Source organism: Paroedura picta, chromosome 3, assembly GCF_049243985.1.
Source record: "Paroedura picta isolate Pp20150507F chromosome 3, Ppicta_v3.0, whole genome shotgun sequence".
Lineage (NCBI taxonomy): Eukaryota > Metazoa > Chordata > Lepidosauria > Squamata > Gekkonidae > Paroedura > Paroedura picta.
In genome coordinates, this window is record NC_135371.1 from 92,557,983 (window position 1) to 92,579,671 (window position 21,689).

At 46.8% G+C, this 21,689-nt stretch overlaps 1 long non-coding RNA gene across 1 annotated transcript; it reads left to right on the forward strand.

The window, feature by feature from the left end:
* The first annotated feature begins 12,771 nt into the window (after positions 1-12,771).
* LOC143831263 (uncharacterized) lies at positions 12,772-20,667 on the forward strand. Its single transcript, XR_013228774.1, has 3 exons — positions 12,772-12,882; positions 13,010-13,049; positions 19,706-20,667. It is a non-coding gene; the product is annotated as an uncharacterized LOC143831263 (long non-coding RNA).
* Positions 20,668-21,689: the final 1,022 nt, after the last annotated feature.

Below are 21,689 nucleotides of genomic sequence, written 5' to 3' on the forward strand. Positions count from 1 at the left end.
TGCCATGTAATCTTCCCCTAAGAAGAGTCTCCAGTCTCTGATTTTCCCTTCACATATCTGAAGACATGGCTCTGGAAAGCTCATCTGTAACCACTATGCTACAATTCCCAAAGGTCAGTCCTCTCCCACACTCAACGAACATTCCACACCACAGGTTCTTGACACCCATATCTCCACACCCATACCCTCATTTGCCACCATGCCACACAACACACACATTCAACCCCATGCCCTTACAGACTAGACAACTCCTCTCCTTCCTCTTCCCACTGCCAAGCTCTAGCGCCCGTGGTATTCCTGGATACAACGGGCTTTGCATCTAGTATCTAATAATATAATATCTTCAAGTGGTACTTTCCCAAGCAAAAAAACAGTGTAAGTAGGAGGTTCTATCACATTGTTTTTAACCGTCCCTCCCGGTGTGCCAGTTAAAAACAATAAAGAATCAGTCATAGCCACTTCTGAAATCAAGCACCATTAAAACTTGCCTTTTTGGAATGCCTTCTCTTGTTCTGGGTATGAATTGTTCTTCTATTTCCTTTTGTCTAGCTCATGGTATTAAAGGGAGAGTGAGAGCGAGGGATCACCAGTCATTAATGGAATAGAAAGGGTCATTCCGCACTCAGAAAATATTGTGAAATGCTTACCTCTCACTGACACCATTTTTTTTGTTTTTCATGATGTTGTCAACATCCAGCATCCCAGCAGCAAACCTCAAGCAACATCTTACATTTTAAAGTGCCACTAGGGCGATCGTATAAAGTGGATTCCCCAAAATATATAGTGCAAGCAAAGAAGAGCAACTTGCAAGCCACACTCAAAGGAAATGTGTGAAGCCGAAGTAGTGCTATCTCTGCCTCCGGTGTCCGCCCTTGCATCCACCTCCCTCTCCCTTCTCCTGGGGATGGGACTTTAAAAAAACAAACTACCTGGAGCAAGGAATAGGCATTAAATCGTCCAGAAAGATAAAAAAAATTCTCTACCAGTTAACATACAAAGCATTCGTATCTAACCCCCCCCCCCCATGGGGAACAAGATTACTTTATTAAATCTTCAAGGCTCATAAATCCAAAGAGGGCTGCAGTAAAATAAGCACTATACATCTATGATTTGATGCATAGGCATAGCAACAGAGAAGCGTTACTTTAAAAATATTCTTTGCATTGAGGGCCCTTTAAACCATGGAGAAAGGTGATTGGCTGGCTGGCTTGATTGACAGGCTGAGGAGAGTCATGGAATTTGTGGACTCTAAACCCCAGTGAAGTTCATCCCCTCCCCAGATTCCATCCCCAAATCTCCAGGAAATTCTCAGGCCAGAATTGGCAACTTTGTTTCCAAACAACCAGGGCCCAAGGGATTTGGGGGCGCTATTCTAGTTCCTCTCAGCAGATCTGGGCTAGCTAGCATTGCTAACTCTTCCGGGGAGGGGGGGGGGTTGTTAGGAGACGTTTATTGAGGTGACATAGTTCAATATAGTTTAAGCTTTTTGAGTTCTCCCACTTTGGTATCCTAATCCATGTTGTGGGGATGCTTTCCTCTGCACAATACACCTTTCCAAAGTTTACCGAATGGAATATAGACTGTGTGCCACAAGAAAACTACCTAGGTATATTCCCAAGTTGCTCATTGTCACCCATTCAACCAAATGAGCCTGGAACACGCCTTCAGAATATTCTGAAATTCATTTCCTCATTAGTTAGATTTGGAATCTGTCCCAATGAAATCCCTTCAGATTGAGAATTTGGCTTATATTGTGGTTTGCATTTAATATCCTGTTTTATTCTTGAGGTTCTTGTAAAATTGCTTACAGAATGAGATTGCTTATCATATGCCGTAACATATGCCAGTAAACATAATATTTAATATGCATATCTTTCTACACAATTACCTGCCGTATTATGCCTATTTTTAAAAGCCTTGTAAAATCAACACAGGGAGGTATTCTGTTCATGCTAATAAGTTTTGATAGGATAATAAAATGAAAAGGGGGCTATCTCCTCCAAATGTTCAAAAATCAAGCCATTTCTCAAAATCACAGCAGCAACATAAAATGAGCTTGTAAAAAAAGTCATTCTTTGTGGCTTGAGGTCTTTTGGGTTAGTACACTGTAAAAAATGTTAAAAATGAGATACTGGGTATTTTTGTAGCTGTTGCTTTACCAAAACACCTCAAGTAACACTTTGAATGGAACTGCAAAAATTAGCAGCTGTCTGCCTATGGAACAACAACTTTCATACGCAGATCTGTTTTCATAGGCAGGCTCATAATATGATTTCTCATAACATAGTTACTTATAACTTGATTACTCATTATTTTCTACTGGAATGCATGAACTGACTCTTCTGAGAAGTTCTCTGATATTTGACATTGGGTAGCATGATCATTCTCTGTGTTATGACTAAGTGATGGTGTGTTGGTTATATATGCAAGCTACTGTGTGGCACTTTAGGAGATCTAGGGAGTCATCTGTGAGCATTCCTGTGAAAAGTGGGCCGCAATCAAAGCCTCTCTCCACCCCACAATTTTAAAAGGCTATTGTGGGGCATGGATATAATTAAGAGTTCATTTTAAATTTTATATGGAGAATAACTGTCTTCTGATGAACCATAGTATGGGATGCTATTCTGATTGCCCTCTTAACTCCCTATAGACTCATAGGATAAAGCTGTTGTATCATGGTCCATTTGGTTTCATTTTGACCTTTGGTCAGCAGTAGGCCTGCCCATCAAGCCCAGAGTTATTAGACCAGTTATTACTTTTGAAGCCATTATTTCCATAGACTGAAGTCAATTTGTTACTGTAGCCTGTGTACTTTACTGCATACTTTCCCATATGCCACTAAAAAAAGTCATTGACTACAAGTTTCCAAATCAAACTTTGAAACATCTGTTTCTCTCTCCCTCTCACTTTGTTACTGCTGTCTTTTAATTCTGCTCACTCCATCTGGGTGATTAAAATATTTGTTTGCTCTCTCTTTCTCTTTGTGGTATAGTTTAACAGACTTCAGTGTATCTTTTGATGGTTGAAGTGAATTTCATGTGTTACAATATATTTGTGCAAGTGGCAAGGAACAGACAGATGTAAGTACCTGCGATAAATAACCTACAACTTGTCTATCCTCAACCCTTGCTCTTTTTGGCTAAATATACTTGGCTGAATAGCAAAAGCTGGTTCAGGTCCTTAAGGTTGTAAATACAATTTTGGGAAAAAAGGCAGTGAGCAGGCTGAGATGCCCTCGTTAGCAGGCCCAGCCTAGAGAGGCCAAGAAGCTCTTGTTAGCAAGCCCTCCACCACAAACCTGTGCCCAGGGCCCTCTCCCCTTATCTGCTGCTGGCTCCAGGCACTGAGGCGCATCTGAGAGCAAAGAGGCTAGAGTGCAGGGATGGAGGGCGGGAGCTGCAGGGGTAGGGCCAATCAGTGTGCAGCCAGCAAAGCTGGCTGCACCTTGATTGGCCCTATTCCAACTTGGACAGCCGGACATGTTCCACCCTCCAGGCTGTTTCACAAATATATAGAAGAACCATGGATAAGGATAATCTGGCCCATTAATCATCCAAGTCTTTAAGTTAGTTGAAATAGCTGTTGGAGGAAGTCTCCTGCCATTGGAGGAAGTCTCCTGAGGCTGGAGGAAAGCTTTAAACTTTTCACAGTGGAGTGTAGGGTACAACTCTTTACTTTAGACTTGAGCTTCAACATGAACACTGTACCTTGTTCAAAATCCCTCAATTACATTTATTTTTATTTACTCCATTGATACTCCCCCAGTGGGGACCCCGAGTGGCTCACATTGTTTACCTTCCCTCCATTTTATCCTTACAACAACAGATTAGGCTGAGAGCACCTGACTTGTCCAAAGTCATCCACAGAACTTCCATGGCAGGATAGGGATTTGAACCATGAATCCTCCAGATCCTAGGCTGAAATTCTAACCCCACTACGCAATGCAGCACTGACATGCATTAACGATCACAAGAACTGACTGGAAGATCAGTTCACAGGCAAACAATCCTGAATCCCACTAATTTCAATATATTTAGATAGGTGTATGGTGACATTTTTAGAAGACAAGACTCACTGGGAAAGGCAATAATGCTAGGAAAAGTTGAAGATAATATGAAAAAAGAAAGACCCAACATGAGAGGGATTGACTCAATAAAGAAAGTCATGGTCTTCATTTTGTAAGACCTGAACCATGTTGTTAAGAATAGCGTGTTTTGGAGATAATTAATTCATAGGGTTGCCATAAGGTAGAAGTGACTTGATAGCACATAGAATTGCATTGGTTATAATTGCATTACACCTAATTAATAAGATTCCGTTTTAAAATCTCTCAAACTTTTTTTTCACTACCTGCATTTTAAAAATTAGAGAAGATGGCAGCAGAGGGCAGCTGAAAGGCAAAGGCTGTGAGAAAACATTCTAGTTGCGTGAGAGGACAAGGCAATTGTGTAATTCAAACATATCGGTGTTCTCTCAGACACATCTGAACAGCTGAATGATGCACTCCCTGCTTGCAAATGTCAAGCAGGACATGAGCTGAACAGATTGGTGATTGAGCATAACTAATTGCCTTTGTATTTTATTTGTATTTCCACACAATTCAGGTTCCCCAAGTCAGCAAATATTCAGACATTTTGAACATGAACAAGAATTTAAAACATGCATACAAAATATATTTAAAACAATTAAACAAATATCAATACAGATAAACAGGAAGGAGGGTGAGGGAATACCAAGGAAACAAAAAGCCTCCTTCCTGTTTGTCTGTATTGATATTTGTATGCATGTTTTGTATATTTTGTATGCATGTTTTAAATGCTTGTTCATGTTCAAAGTGTCTGAATATTGGAGTATTCAGCAGGGTCGTAGGTGAATAGGCTGTCCTACAGGTATGTTAGACCGTAGCTGTACAGGGCTTTAAAATGTAATAGCAGCACCTTGAATGGGGCCTGGAATCAAACTAGGAGGCAGCATAAGTTGACAACACTGGAATGATATTGTCCCTATGACCCACCCTAGTCAGCTTGTGTGAAAGATTTTTATCCATGAAATGGATTTTATCCTTTCCTCCATTTTATTCAACAATCCTGTGAAGTAAGAAAGAGTGAGAATGTGACTGGCCAAAATCTATGCAGAAATCTTCTGTGGCAGAGTAGGGATCTGAATCTTGGTCTCCCGAACCTTAATTTGAAATTCTAATGACTACATCACACTGGGTTTTGTGGGGTACTTGTATAGTAGCAAGCTTCCAGGTCTCGGTGAGTCATGCAAGTCACATGATGGCTACCTTGTTTTTCCTGGTGGGCCTGGCCCCAATGTATCCTCTCTTAAAGGCCAAACCATTTCTACATGAATGCTGAAATAAATTTCAAGTACGGATACAACAGCATAGTGGTTAAAATGTTAGACCCAGGTCTGAATCTCTAGTCTGCCAGGGAAGCTTGTTAGGTGACCCTAAAGCAATTGCATGCTCTAAGAATCAGCTCCCTCATGGATTGTCATGAGGATAAAATGAAGGGAGAAAAACAATGTAAACTGCTTAAATAGGAGTGAAGTAAATAAACAGTAAAGTTGGCAAAACACATGATGGAAACAAATTACTGTACATCATTTATAAGGAACAGCAAATTATCTTTGCTTCTGAAAACTATCATGTAAGATAGGGAAAATGCCCCCAAACTAACTCAAATTTGTAAAGCTTCTGTAGAATTTATAATATTTTAAAAAATTGTATCATTCCTGGAATGCCTTTATTTCTTTTGCCTTAAAAATTAAAATTAAATCCGTATTTGATTGTTGTACCTAGAAACATGGTTAAAAGACCTTTAAAAATATACAAAAGCCAAATGTTTCTATGTTTCTAATACCAGGAAAGTTTGTGCCTCTTCTTTTTTTGCACAAGAGATCACTCGTGTTTAGTAAAGCTTGAAAGTCAATTTCGCAATATATATAGAGAGAGTTAAAGCCCATTTTATCTTTAAATAGGACAGGGTCCTATTAAATAAAAGAGTAAGGCCACCTGGGGAGGAGTTAGGGCGGGCCCTGTCCAGGATAAAAACTCAGAGGGCCCAAGCAGGAGCTGCGAAGCGGCTCCTGATTGGGCCCTCTGAGGGTCCATCCAGGGCCAAGCAGCCAATGGGGAGGCGCACAAAGTGCCTTCCTATTGGCCCCTCACCAGGACAGACCAAAATTCCATTCACCCAGCCCAGCCTGGCTGCCAGTCTGCTCCTGACCACCAAAGGGAGAGGAGGTCAGTAGGGCTGCCAAGGGGGATGAGAACAGAGGCTTGGACACACTGCGCCAGCCCGTTTCGCCCCAAGGCTGTCCTAACTGCCATGTCCAACTGTAAATTGCCTCAGAACCCTGACAGAGCTGGCAGGAGGCTGCAGAGTGCTCCCCCTCCCCCCTTCAGGCCTGCTGGGAAGGAGCCTCTGACAGGCCCTGACTGAGGGGAGGGAGGCCTTTCCAAGAGCAACGCAGGGGAGCCTGAGGGCCTTCCTTTTTTGGGGGGGGGGACTTTCCCCTTCTGCCAAACAGTTGCCGGACAGGGAGGCCACAGAAAAGCCCCTTCTCACTTAAAATACTGCTCTGGCCGGGGGTTAGACACAGCCAAGCCATGTGTCTTTCTTCTTTGCAACTCTCTGCAGATTTGAGGCCACTACACAGCGTTATTCTGCAGAGGAAGCTGGCTCTTTTGTCTCCTGTTTCATCTGCACAACAACCCTGTGCAGTAGGCCTCAAGTCTTTCAATTCAACAACAACCTGTGTGGGAAGCCTTAAATGTTTCTTCTCTACCACAACCCTGTCCAAAGTAGCCCTTTCTGCCTGGGGAGCTGATCTTTATACTCTGCAGGTGAGCTGTAATTCCAGGAGCTCTCCACGTCCCACCTGGTGGTTGGCTACCCCTGGGTTGGAAATATTCCTGGAGGTTTGGAGGTGGGACTTCAAAATCGTACAATGCCTCGGAGTCCAGCCTTCAAATGAGCCATTTTTGCCTGCAGTTGGTAGGGAGTGGTGCAGGAGTGTCCCTCCTGGCTATGGGTTATGGCCAGCCCTTATCAGCAACTGTTTGTATTCTGGGGCACAGACAGGCAGACCAGCATCAGTCCTGTGAGTCTGGAAAGTACAGGAAGATCAGCCTGAAACTAAATAGAGAACAAGTAAATGTCTGGAGACACATCGTCACTGAAATAGTAACTGGCAAATAACTTGGCCTGGCAAATAAAAAAACAGTATTAAAAACCTTACTAAGGTCAAGACTGCTGTGCGCAGACAGTCTTCCTCTTAGGGTTGCCAGCTTCGCTGTGAGGCTCGCTACCCCACCTCCCTCATGGGGAGTCTGCTATGGGGAGAGAAGGGGAAGACGATTGGAAAATGCTTTGAGACACCTGAGGCCTGCTGGGTCACTGTGGCCCATTCCCAGTTCTCTCAGATCTCTCACAACCCTGCATACCTCACAGGTTGACTATTGTGGAGAAACGAATGGAAAAGGTGTTTGTAAACCGCTTTGAGACTCCTTTGGGTAGTAAGCAATAGGGTACAAAAATCTGTTCTTCTAAGGAGCAACCATGAAAGAAGCATGTGGGCATATAACATTTTACCAACAGTGAAAACATGGGAGATTGAGGGAACAGGGTGGACACCTGTGTACTGTGACTACCCTATGTGTATTAGGGCAGAGGGGCATTTCGGTGAATGTGACCTAATTCACACAAGAAGGGAAATGACGCAGAACTGGGGGGAATTAATTGCCATGTAATCTTCCCCTAAGAAGAGTCTCCAGTCTGATTTTCCCTTCACATATCTGAGGACATGGCTCTGGAAAGCTCATCTGTAACCACTATGCCAAAATTCCCAAAGGTCAGTCCTCTCCCACACTCAACGAACATTCCACACCACAGGTTCTTGACACCCATATCTCCACACCCATGGCCTCATTTGCCACCATGCCACCACAACCTCCCACACAACACACATGACAACCCCATGCCCTTACAGACTGGACAACTCCTCCCCTTCCTCTTCCCACTGCCAAGCTCTAGCACCCGTTGTATTCTTGGAGACAATGGGCTTTGCCCCGTTTGTTAATAAAATGGGCGCTAGACTGACCTTGTGGCGGGTTTGACGGAGTGGCAGCAGTCATCGTCGGTGCGGTAGGCAGTGCAGGGTGGTGGCGGGGCAACGATCCCGAGGCTGCGAGGCCACTGCAGCGGGCAGGAGAAGGCGGTAGGGCTCTGGGTCCCCCATGGTAACCATCTCCATCCGTCTGCCGGCCCCCCCCCCCCCCCACACCGGGAGCAATTGCGAGGATTCTGGTGCAGCGGATCTTCAGCTGCCTCCCGGCCAGTGGATCACCAAGGAATAGGCGGTGCGCCCCCCCAGGAACAATGGCGGAACCTTCCGTGGCCTCTCATAATCCCAGGACGGCTGGCGGCGGCGCCCTTCAGCGTGGCGCGGCATGTAATGGCAGGCGGGCGAGGGAGGGCCGTTGGCTGGCACTTCGGGGCTGGGAGGTGGCACAGGCCCCTGCAGGCGGCTTCCGATGCGGCGGCCTGGGAAGTGGTTGGAGCCTGCGGCCTCTCTCTGTCTCCCGCAGGAGTCGCGTGCCATTGTCCGCCTCCGGTGGAGAGGCACAGCAAAAAGGAAAAGACGTTACACACTGTGTTCGGGTAAGCCCTCGCCGGAAGACCGAGTAGCAGGGCCCCGGGCAGCGTGGCCTAACCCCTGGCGCGAATCTCTGAGGGAAGGGCAGGCTTGCTGCGGCGCATTGACGTGTAGTATGCGGCAGCCAAAGAGGAAATGTGGAGGCGCGCTTTGCGTGCCTCCCCATTGCCTCCTTGGTCCAGGATTGCCACTCGGAGGGCCCAATCAGGAGCCGCTTCGCAGCTCCTGATTCACCCCTCTGAGTTTTTATCCCGGACAGAGCCCGCCCTAACTCCTCCCAACCTGGCCTTACTGTTTTATTTAGTCCGCGGTGCCCCGCGCCGCGGGATGTTTAAGGATATCTTTAATCCGCTCCTGTGGAGCAGATTAAATAAAAGAGTAAGGGCTGTTGGGGAGGAGTTAGGGCAGGACCCGTCCAGGATAAAAACTCTGAGGAGCGAATCAGGAGCCACTTTGCAGCTCCTGATTCGCTCCTCAGAGTGACAATCCAGGGCCAAGTGGCCAATTGGCCACTTGGCCCATCTTGAAGACAGCCCGCCGCTAACTCCACACTCCTCCCGACCCACCATCCTTGCCAGATGGCAGCCAGGCAGGAGCCTTGCCCCACGGCGCTGGCCTTCGGGGGAAAAACTTCCCCTCTGGCCTGCCCCGGCTACGGACCTCCAGCTGCCACCCGAGCCCTTCCCACCCCCACCCTGAGCATCCATACCCGCCCGCCACAGCCCCCAACCTTCGCACCCCGATCGACGCCGCACATCCCCAGCCCCCGACTGCCACACCGCTCCCACCCCCACCCCCCACTTACGGCTGCCCGCTGGCCTGCCTTTCCCCAAAGTACCCCACTGCCGTGGCGCTGCTAAACCTTCTGCTGACTGTTCCCCGATTCTCATGGACTTCGCCGCCGCCGCACCAACAAAATGCCACGCTCCAAAATGGCGCCGCTGACTCTGACAATGCCGGCGAACTGCTCCACAGTCCACGGCCCACCAACGCCTCCCACACGCACAAAATGGCGCCGCTGCACAGGCGTGCACCCCGGAGCCTGCGACGCCGAGCCATCGCGTGCCTCGATCGCCCGCATACCCTGCTGCTGCCCAACTTACCTGCTGGACGCTGCTGCCCTCCCGCCCGGGCCCCGATGAGTCTTCCTGACGGGGGGGGGCAACAACGACAGACACCCCCCCCAAGCCAGGTCCCATTGCCCACACGCCCGCGCCCACATTTGCCCCCAGCTAGTGCCCGCTGTATTTACACTACAGCGGGCTTGTTTCCTAGTATATATATATTCTCATTAGTGAAAGCCCTCAATTCACCTCACCTTGAACATCAGTCTTCAGTTCTGATCTGGATAAGTGTTCTCAAGGAGTCACAGTCTCCCCTCCCCCAGTAATCTATAGCTTATAAAATTCAAAATCAGAATTAGTTTCCTTGCCTAACATACCATGGCACTTGGAAAGCAGGATGTAAAGTTGCTAGTACACATTAAGAGCAGAGGGATGAGAGACCCTCAGACAGAATGGGTGGGAGGAACTGTAACATCCACTCTACATTATCTTTATTATTATTTACATCAGTCCATGATTTAAAATGCAGCATTTGGGGCTGGAATTTGGAATGAGAAATGGCCACTCATCATGAAAACACAACCCAACCTGTGATTCATGTATTGTGGAACCTATACGTACCCCCACTGATGTAATAGAATTCTGGAGGGCCTGTAAGATGGATCTCTTCCACCAGGTCTTTGGTTGAGGCCAGGGCAAGTAAGGTCATGCCTCTCCCCCAAGGCCAAGCTGGGACATTGGGCTGCTCCTCACATCCTTGAGTCAGGGTTTAGTCAGGACTGAGGGGAGGTTTTTTTTTTCTTTTTAATCGCTGCCAGAGTATGTTGTATTTTGTGGGGTTTTATTGGGAACAATGTTGTAATCAGCCACAAGCTGCTTGTGGGCATGGTGGGCTAAAGACTGATAGACAGATGTTCCCTTGTATCAAACTAGTCTATTAATTTGAAAACCTTCCCTAAGGTCACATATTCAGATAGCTGGTTCAGCTAGCTGAGAGAGCTTGCATAAAACTTTTGTAGTTTCACCTTAGATTAAAACTGTTTGAACTACTCATTGTTTTGGTCTGTACATAACCTTGACTGTACACTGGAACTTGGACTACTAGCTTTAGTGGCCGCTAAGCATGCAGAGAGAATTTCAATGCTGTGGATTCTGATATATAGTTCTCTCTTCCTCCAGTTGAGCAGTCAATTTACCTGGGGAATCAGAATTCCGAAGATGCATAAGAATGCTTTGAGTTCTTGGGGTAGGAAAGAAAAGCAGGGATGAAGGATATCTATATCTACAATAGCAGGTAAATTGGAGTAGGAATGCAAATTATGCCACTGTCAATATAATCAGGAGTGCCATTGAATTCCAAGTATTATAAGGGGCTAGAATCAGGTTTGAAATACCCTAAATTAATTAATTGCTAATCTATTTGCTCCGTTTCTCCCAAGTCTGATGCTGAAAGAACCCAATTTAACAAGATAAAAACTTTCCTGCTAAAAGGAAAAGGCCTCTTCTAGAACCCCCCACTCTAATTTTATCCCCACAATGTCATCCTACCTAGGTCTAGCAGGACATTGTAACTGACTTTCATGCACAGACTCACCAGACACAATGGTGCTCCTTAAGAGTGTCTTTGGAATTAGGAAAGTCCACACAGGCTTCCTCACAAAAGAACTTCCCTGCACTTTTCAAGAGACTTTTGCTCCTTGAAATTCTCAGAAATGATGCTCTGCCTCAGGTCTGGTAGTCTTATTTTGTCCCAGCTTCTCCTTTAGGTTCCCTGCACTCTCACAGCTTTCACAGCCAACTTGTCTTCCTCACCTTCACTGACTCCCTTGTCATTTCCCTTTTTATCCTTAGAGCTCAGCATTGAAGCTTTGTTCACATTTTAACTGCTTCTTTGCCTTGCCTCTCCCGCTCTTTGTTTAGCCAGAGCTAGTGCCCTCAGCTGGACAAATCACCTGTCCCTGCTGTGGTCAGCTGCTGCCTGGCAGGAGGGAGATTTTCCTGTAGGCAGTCCCCTCCACCTCCTGCTGGACCCACCAGACTGCTACTGCCTTCTTGAAAAGTGCCCTGCCCTGTTTTGGAGCAGTTACTGCCTTGGGCCAAGTAGGTGGGCCTCCTTTGGTCTCCACTGCTGCCTTTGTGCCACACCCAATAAATAATCACCTTGATACAAACAACCTACAAGCAAAGTCTGATCGGGTCTGTGTGCGGGCGGGGGGCGGCGGCCGTTTGCAGTTCTGCGGCCAGGGCCGATCGCGGGTCCGCCGCCAGCGGCGTTCGCTGGGTCGGCGCCACCGATCATGACACCTCCGCCACCCCCGCTGATCGGCGCGCCGCTCCCCCAGCGCCACCACTGATCGCACCGCCGCCGCTGCTGATCGCGGGCCCGCTGCCGCGGTCGATTGTGGCTCGGCCGGCGGTGCCGCTGGCGGCTCCGGCGGCGCTGGTGGCTCAAAGGCCTCCATCAGGCTCTTTTGCAGCCATGGCAGATGGTGGTGCCGCTGCTACGGTGCCGCTGGTGTTGCTGGTGCTTGCGAAGCACCTCCTGAGTAGTTAGTCCGGCGATGGACAGCCGGAGAAGCGGGCTGTATGCCGCGGCAATGCGGAGGTGGCCGGAGAAGCGGCTAAGCGGCGAGGTGGTGAGTGGGAAGCGGGGTGGGGGGGTGGGAAGGTCGCTAGCGGTGGCGGGCCACGAGGGGCGTTAGCGGTGGGTGTGGGAAGGGCGGGGACGGGTGGCTTCATGGGAGCCGGCGGAGGTCGGGCCGGCATCGTTCTCGAAGCACAGCCAGTGGCCGGAGGGGAAGCAGTTTCCCCCGAGGCCATGGGCGTTGGGCGAGCCTCCTCCCTGGCGGCCATCCAGCAAGGATGGCGGCTCGGGAGGACTGGACAGTTGGAGGTGCAGCATCCGGCAGACAAGCCAAGTGTCCAATAGGGACGTGTGCGAAGCGCGCCTCCCAATTGGACACTTGGCCCTGGAGTGCCACTCGGAGGAGCGACAGAGCCCGCCCTAACTCCTCCCAACTTGCTCTTACTCAATTATTTAGTACGCAGCGCCCTGCGCCTCGGGACGGTTTACAGATGAATATCAACAACTTGTTCAGCCTACAGGGAAACTGTACTGTAACTTGAAGAAACCAATAGTTCTGCTGTCAATCAGGTACTCTCTCTCATGTTACACAAAATACTTTTACTCTAAAATCATTTGTATAATATCAGTTTTTATACTGAGAAACTGCAAGTGACATCTCCATGGCCATTAATGTGTTTTTGTTCATCTTCAATAGATCTGACCATGATTCTTGACAGGAAGAAGACTGATATTTGGTATGTTGCATTCAGTTTGTCCATTTCTGGTTTGAGGTTTGTTTATGTGTGTGTAGATGTGTGCATGCATCCGAATCGGCCATTCCAGGCAGACGCAGCCAGCGCACGCCATGCGGGGAGAGGAGGCACAGGCGCTGGTGCATAACTCTGCACCTGCGTGTGTGCGCCAAGTTATGCACCAATGCTGGCATCTCTCCTCCCCGCCCCCGCAGCACAGCACTGGCTGCGTCGGACTGGAATGGCCAATTCGGATGCTGCCACGTACAACCCTAGTGTCTGTTGTGGGGAGAGGCAAGGGAAGAGGATTGGAAGTCACTTTGAGACTCCTTCTCATCTCATAACTATGCACTGATGCATATGGAGGTACATTGAAACACCGTAATTTTTAAACATGGTGAACAACCCATTATTTCTTAATGTAATCATATTAATGCTGGAGCCCTATTGCGGTATGATGGTTAAAGTATCAGGCTAGGATGTGGAAGACCTGCATGAAGCCCACAGGGAGACCCAGGGCCTGCCATTCTCCTTCAGCCTAATGTACTTAGTTGTGAGGAGGATAAATTGGAGAATAGAGAGCCATGTGCGGTGCTTAAGTTCCTTGGATGAAGAGTGGGATTAAAATATACTTGATGGATATTTCTCTACTGTCTCTCCAGAAGAAGACTGCCTGAGGTGGCTTACAGCAACATGGAAGGAAATAAATCATAAAATCAAAATAACACTTAAAATAACTAGCAGCAGTATAAATGTATAACACAAATCCACACCAGCAATAATAAAAATGTAAACCGCCACTTCATCATAAAATGAAACCGAACCTCGAGGCTACCAGTGACAAAAAATGTAACCAAAGTCAGGAAAGCTATAATACAAAGTCAGCTTAGACAAACATATTTAATAAAACAAATCACATGAGAAGTACAAAACAAATAAGAATACAGAATGGCCATAAAACCATAGTAAAAAGAGCAATGATAAACAACAATGGACATGGATTAACATGGCCAAGTTTCACTTTTGAAGGAAGTGTACTTGTTGAATCTGATTACAGACACTACAAACCACATAAGGTTGACCTCTTATTCCCCAGCACACTGCAGTCCTGCTTGGATGCAGTTTCAGTTTGTTGGCCCTCATCAAACCTAGTATCTTTTTGAATGGCTTGAAGGGCTTGTTGAGTACTTCTATAGATTAACTGGCTTAGCTGGTTAGGAGATATAGAGCTGGGTAACATTTGCATATGTTGTTGTTGTTAGGTGCAAAGTCGCGCCCGACCCATCGCGACCCCATTGACAATGATCCTCCAGGCCTTCCTGTCTTCTACCATTCCCCAGAGTCCATTTAACTTTGCACCTACTGCTTCAGTGACTCTATCAAGCCACCTCATTCTCTGTTGTCCCCTTCTTCTTTTGCCCTGAATTGCTCCCAGCATTAGGCTCTTCTCCAGGGAGTCCTTCCTTCTCATGAGGTGGCCAAAGTATTTGAGTTTCATCTTCAGGATCTGGCCTTCTAAGGAGCAGGGAGGGCTGATCTCTTCTAGGACTGACCGGTTTGTTCATCTTGCAGTCCAAGGGATTCACAAGAATCTTCTCGAGTACCAGAGTTCAAAAGCCTCAATTCTTTGATGCTCAGCCTTCCTTATGGTCCAACTTTGACAGCCGTACATTGCAACTGGGAATACCATAACCTTGACTAGATGCACTTTTGCTGGCAGGGTGATGTCTCTGCTTTTTAGGATGCTGTCTAGATTTGCCATAGCTTTCCTCCCCACTTTGCTGCAGTCCCCATCTGCAGTGATCTTGGAACCCAGGAAAACAAATCTTTTAAGATTTTGAATAGTTCTACTGAAATGCTGTTACCACCAAAAGCTTTATTGTTGCTCATACTTCCTAAGGCCCATTTGACTTCTCATTCCAGGATGTCTGGCTCCAGGTCAGTAACTACCCCATCGTGGTTATCAGGAATGTTAAGCTCACTCTTGTATAGTTCCTCTGTTTAATTTTGCTACCTTTTAAAAATCTCTTCTGTTTCTATGAGGTCCCTACCTTTTTGGTCCTTTATCATACCCATCTTTGCATGAAATGTTCTCTTCATATCTCCAATTTTCTTGAAAAGATCTCTGGTCCTCCCCATTCTATTGTTTTCTTCTATTTGTTTGCACTGTTCATTTAAGAAGGCATTCTTATCTCTTCTAGCTAGTCTCTGGTATTCAGCGTTCAGTTGAGTGTATCTTTCTCTTTCTCCCTTGCCTTTCATTCCTTCTCTCCTCAGCTATTTGTAAAGCTTCCTCAGGGAGCCATTTTGCTTTCTTGCATTTCTTTTTCTTCGGGATGGTTTTAGTTGCTACCTCTTGCACAATGTTCCGAACCTCTGTACATAGTTCTTCAGGCACTCTGCCTATCAGAACTAATTCCTTAAATCTATTTGTCACCTCTACTGTATATTCGTCAGGGATATGATTTGGTTCATACCTGAGTGGCCTGGTGCTTTTCCCTACTTTCTTCAATGTAAGCCTGAATTTTGCAACAAGAAGCTGATGATCTGAACCACAATCAGCTCGTGGTCTTGTTTTTATTGACTGTATAGAACTTCTCCATCTTTGGCTGCAGAGCACATAGTCAAGCTGTTTTCTGTGTTGACCATCTGGTGATGTCCATGTGTAGAGTCGTCTCTTGGGTTGTTGGAAAAGAGTGTTTGCTATGGCCATTGTATTCTCTTGACAAAATTCTACCAGCCTGTGGCCTGCTTCATTTTGTACTCCAAGGCCAAACTTGCCTGTTATCCCGGTTATTTTTTGGTTTCCTACTTTAGCATTCCAATCCCCCATGATGATAAGCACATCATTTTTTGGCGTTGCTTCTAGAAGGGCTTCATAGAACTTCATCCTCTTCAGCAGCAGTGGTTGGGGCATAGACCTGGATTACTGTGATGTTGAATGGTTTGCCTTGGATTCGAACTGAGATCGTTCTATTATTTGGGGGATTGTATCCCAGTACTCCTTTTCCTACTCTTTTATTGATTATAAAGGCTACTCCATTTCTTCTGTGAGATTCTTGCCCACAGTAGTATAGTATACCTGATGGTCATCTGAATTAAATTCACCCATTCCTGTCCATTTTAGTTCACTGATTCCTAAAATGTTGATGTTCAGTATTGTCATCTCCTGTTTGACCATGTCCAGCTTGCCTTGATTCATGGATCTGATGTTCCAGGTTCCTATGGAAAAAGTCTTTACAGCATCGGACTGTCTTTTCGCCACCAGTTCTTTCCACAACTGAGCGTCCTTTCGGCTTTGGCCCAGTCACTTCATTCATTCTGGTGCTACTCTTACTAGCCGTCTGCTTATCCCCAGTAGCATATTGGACACCTTCCGACCTGAGGGACTCATCTTCCGGCGTCATATCGTTTTGCCTTTTGAACCTGTCCATAGAGTTTTCATGGCAAAGATACTGGAGTGGTTTGCCATTTCGTTCTCCAGTGGATCACCTTTTGTCTGAGCTCTCTGCTATGATCTGTCCATCTTGGGTGGCCCTGTACGGCATAGCTCATAGCTTCACTCAGCTAGGCAAGCCCCCTTGCTATGACAAGGCAGCGATCCTTGAAGGGGGATCATTTGCACATATGGCACCTCATTACAAATTCCTCAATGAACTCCTAACAGGTTCATATAGTTATTAAACAGCATGAGTGATTAACAGTACCCTGCAGTAGCTTAAATGACATTAGTTTGAGAAGTAGCTCCCAGCACTACATTCTGGAAACAACTGGCATAATGGCCCCAACTCTCAACATCTAACTAGAAAGATCTCATACTTGATGGTATCCAAAGTTGCTGAAGTCTAGAAGAATCAAGAGGGATTTGGTAACTGTCTTGGCAAAGGTTGTCTGTCAGTGTGACCAACCTTTTAAAAGCCCTGTCATATTTAAACTTATGCACAGCTTATTACACAGGACAACTTCTTAAATAATCTTACTCCATCAATATTGGTAGGGTTGAGCATAGACCAACCGATGAACATTAGTTCATCATGAATTTTGGCTGGTTTATAATTCATAAGGCAGTGTTCTTGAACTGAAGAGGGTTATACGCAGGCAATGGTCCAGATATCCAGAGCCAGTTCAGCCCAGAGCTCTTGGAGAAGCCCCAGCAACTCCAACATGAGCAGTCCAGAAAGCAGCAGCGAACTGGAGGAGATGGCGGGAGCCGGGGAGCAAGCCAGGACCAGGCATAAGAGGAAGTGGAGGAGGGCTGGTTGCAAGAGGCGGTGCAGGGGTCACAGCTCTTTCTTGACTGGTGACTCCTCATCTGGGGAGGAAGGGGACAACATCCACGGGGATGGAAAATACTGAGGACACATACACACCAGGCTTCCCACCATGGCTGCATAGATGGCGTATGGAAACCAAAGAGATCCTGGCATCCTTGGCGTAGACTAGTCTGCCCAAGCCCCCCCCCCTTGTGGCTACACTGACTCTGTAGCCCCCCTGGTATACACCTACCTAAAAACTGAGAAAAGGGGTGCTCAATGGCTATTTTGTTGACATTTTCTCATTTGTTAGGTCAGGTGCTAAAAAAGGTGACATGGGAAATAGAAAAGACAGGAAAAAAAGTGGAGGCACCAAATGGTTCTTTGCCAATTGGCTCCGGGGATATGCTGAGTACATGGTCCTCATTGTGGCAGCATACCCGGATAGGGCTTGGCACCTTAGCAGCATACCCGGATAGGGCTTGGCACCTGGCACATATATTGAAAGCCAAAGAAACTGCAGGGGAGGAAGCAGTCCTGGGAATGGGACTGCCAGGTGGGGCAGGGCTGGAGGGATGTAGCCCGGCCCTGTTGGGACTAAAACCAGCGGGTATGTAAGAGGTAGTAATGCCGATTCAGCTACACTTGTAAGGCTTGTGGAGGAGTGCACCTGGGGACCACTTGTACTAAACCAGGGAAGCCCCAGCAGCCCTTTTGAAGGGCCCGGTCTTCCACAAAGAAGGACGGGGGATTGGGAACTGGAGGGTCTTCTGCTGCAGCTTAGTGACCTTGAAGGAGCACAGAGCTTCTCATCAGAGCTCCAATGCCAGTCTAGGGCGGATTCTGCACTTACTTTGTTTTTTCGGTGTGGATCCTGCTGAATTCAGATCGATTTGAACTCGGGTCTTCCTCCCCCCCCCCCATTGAAACAGAAAAGTGTTCTGCACTTGATTGGGAAAACTCAGAAGGGGAGGGGGGAGCCAAGCCCAGACAGAGCCTATTTCTTTCTTTTCTTTTCTTGAATGGCGCGGGGGGGGGGTGGGTGGGTGGGTTGAAGTCAACAGAGGAGGGAGGAAAAAAAAACCACGAGGCAAATCTCTATCCACAGAAGTGAGGGCTTCTGTAGTTTCTACAGAAAAAAAATTAGGGCTTCCTTTTTAAAGAAAAGCTACCAGCCTTGGCTTCGCAGGTTTGGCCCATCAGAACTGCTCTACCACGGAGTCAGCTGGCCAATCAGCGCTTCTCTACCACAGAGGGAGTGCTTTCTCATGCTTTCTGAACTGCAACATTCCAATATCGAGGATTAAAAGCACTCCTGGATATGGCGAAGAAATGGTAGGGTGACTCCGGATCAATCCTGCTTGGTGCAGAGGGAAGATTAAAATCGCCCAAAATCAAAACAGAAATGGCATTCTGTGTAGAGAGCAGGGACTGAATCGATCTGGGGTTGGAATAAAAGCTCTGTGCAGTTTACACCCAGGTTGGGGCTTTAGAGTCTTGGAGAGGAGTGATCTTTCAACGGGTTTTGGGATCCCTTGCACCTTCAACAAGGAGGGCATATGAGGGAGCAGTGCAGAGTTACCTTCATTTCACCTTGAAAACAGGAAACTACGTCCCATTTCCTAATGCTGGTGTTGCAGTACCTGGCTCATTTAAAGGGGCTGGGCTTATACAATGTGTGTGCACTTGGCTGGTCTCCTTTTTTGCAGTAAATTACTGGGGGGCTGGGACCCTCGTATGTCATTTTTGGCAAAGTGGGCAGTGGATGGGTGGGGGCGGCTAGCCCTCACTATACTGGATGCTCGGCACCCGATTACATGTCCATTTTTAAAATGCCTGATGGGAGCGGTGAATGGCATATGCTTTAACAGGTTAGAAGTTGTCCTGGTGAAGGCAGCCGTCACCCTAGCATATGCAGGGGCTCTTAGAAGCTGCGAGTTTTTGGCAGCGTCTTGGTTTTATGTGGATGCCAGAGTGCTGGGCAGGGAGGATTTGAGGCTGTCAGCAGATGGAATACAGTTGCATTTTCAAAATTCAAAAACCGACCAGAAGGGATATGTGGTGACTGTCATTCTTGTCCGGGTGGCGGAGCAGGGTCTGTGCCCAGTAAACAACCTCAAGACTTATCTAGCAATCCTGCCTGATGTTCTGGGTGCTTTATTTATAGATGGTGACAGTTGATGCCTAAGTAAGTACCAGTTTGCAGCCATCTTGTGGAAATGCCTCGAATGCATAGGGGCAAAACCTGTGCATTTTGGAATCCATTCTTTCCAAATAGGGGCAGCCACAAAGGCTTTTGAGGATGGGGCCCCGGCTGAGCAAATCAAAATACTGGGTCAATGGAAGTCTACGGTTTTTAAATGGTACATACGTATTTGACCATGACTAACTTGTGACTTGTTCCAGGCTGGTGTTTGGAGTTGCGGCGAGACCTTGTCATTAGACATAACTATGTATATTGGGCCAGCCAGCATGCAGCTTGTTCGGGATGGGGCACACATCTCGGGATCAGAGATCGCGTCTTCATTATGTGATCCAGCCATCAGGGCCTGCGCTGGCCAGCATTGCTTGAAATCATCATCCAAGACTCACGGCGTTGGGGTCAGCCAGCAGCCATCATAATCCTTGCAGGAGACAATGACTTGCTGGAGAAAAAGGGGATCCAACTGATAAAAGCAATTTCAGAAGACCTGGATCTGCTCTGGCAATGATGTCAAGAGGCTGCAATCATGTGGTCCTGCATGGTGGAGAGGGTGGCTTGGCGCAATGCTGGGGCGGTGAAATGTGTTAATCTCACGTTGAGAAAACTTAATAAGGTTGTGGCACATCAAGTGTCAGAATGGAGGGGCTGCATGATCCCCCACCCAGACACATCCAAAGACTTGGCAACTCTCTACAAGACACCATGCGTTCACTTGTCTGCACAAGGTTTGGATATACTGCAATGGTTGCAAAATTGAAGATGTGTTGGCAGGAGCAATTCAGCTGACCTTGCTCTAGTGGCGGGAAGGCAGGGGAAGGAGCACCTTTGAAGGGAATTCGCCCTGCAAGGTAAAATCCCAAGAAGTTGGGGAGCCTCTATAAGAGGCTTGGGAACTGTGAGCAGATGCCAACTCGGCCGGGAGGGCTGCAGCTTGCAGGGAACAGGGGGGCCTGGGATGGGCCTCAGGGAGGTTTGTGCCCCCTTTTCAGCATGCCAGGTAGGACACCCACTTACAGAGATCCAGTGACAGAAAGGCCCTTGTTACTGTTTGGGACCAAAAAGAAAGGTACTTGTAGTCCTGGAAGGTGGGGACATAGAAGTAGTCGGCTGACTATATTTGCTTCAATCCCTTGCCTATGCCAACACTGTTTTAAAATGGTTATGTTAATAAAGCTGTGGCCTTGAATTGCCAACAAAAAGATCTGTGTGTGCATCCTATGTAAGCCATACTGCACCCTTGCAAATCAATGGAAATTGAGATCAAATAACCCTTTATTTGATCTCATAGCTTTTTCTGACGCACATGAAAATACACTCTGAGCACAGAACTTAATGATAGCGAAGAGTGGTGACTTTAGGGACATAACAGAGGAACTGGTCTCCAAAAAGGATATAATTAATACATATTGGTTGGAGCCATAAGTTACAGTCTCCACTCAACCATTCAGCTACACATTATAGAGAGTGCTATATAGTGTATTATTATAATTTTGACCACTGAGGAAGACCCGGAAGGGTCGAAACACATTTGGTCCTATGTGTTGTTAGTTCGGTATAGTATTTAAGATGTTTTTATTCTGTTTTTAACTGTGCACTAAAATAAACAAGTTTTACATTATTTTTATTGTTCAGCTCAACTTTTGAGTTCCTGCATCCTATGTAAGTCATACTGCACCCTTGCAAATCAATGGAAATTGAGATCAAATAACCCTGAATTTAGGATTGCGTAAATATAGGCTCCCCAAGATTGCATAAATATAGGCTCCCTTGCTGTAGTTAATAGTATTTCAGTCTTTAATTTGTTACTTTGAGGGCCTGACCTAATGTTAGCAGGGCCTGCTAGATCACAGAAAAAATTGAGATGGGGAACTAGCTGTCTTGAGATTCATTTATGGACCCCAGTATATTACAGCCTATAAGGGCTATAATAAACCTTGCATGCAGTTGTAAACCCCAATGGTCTGCTCTGTTGCTTAAGCACAAAGTCAGGCAGGTGAATATTCCAGTTGAGTGGCAATGGGACAGCTAATTAACCATCCTAAGAACATAAGTTAAATCAGATTGCTGGCCCATCTAGACTAGCATCCTGTTTCCCATAGCGGCCAACCGCTTGCCCTGGAAAGCCAATTCGGATATGAGAGGACAAGACCCAGGGCCATTCTGTACCAGGATCTATATAGCAAATTG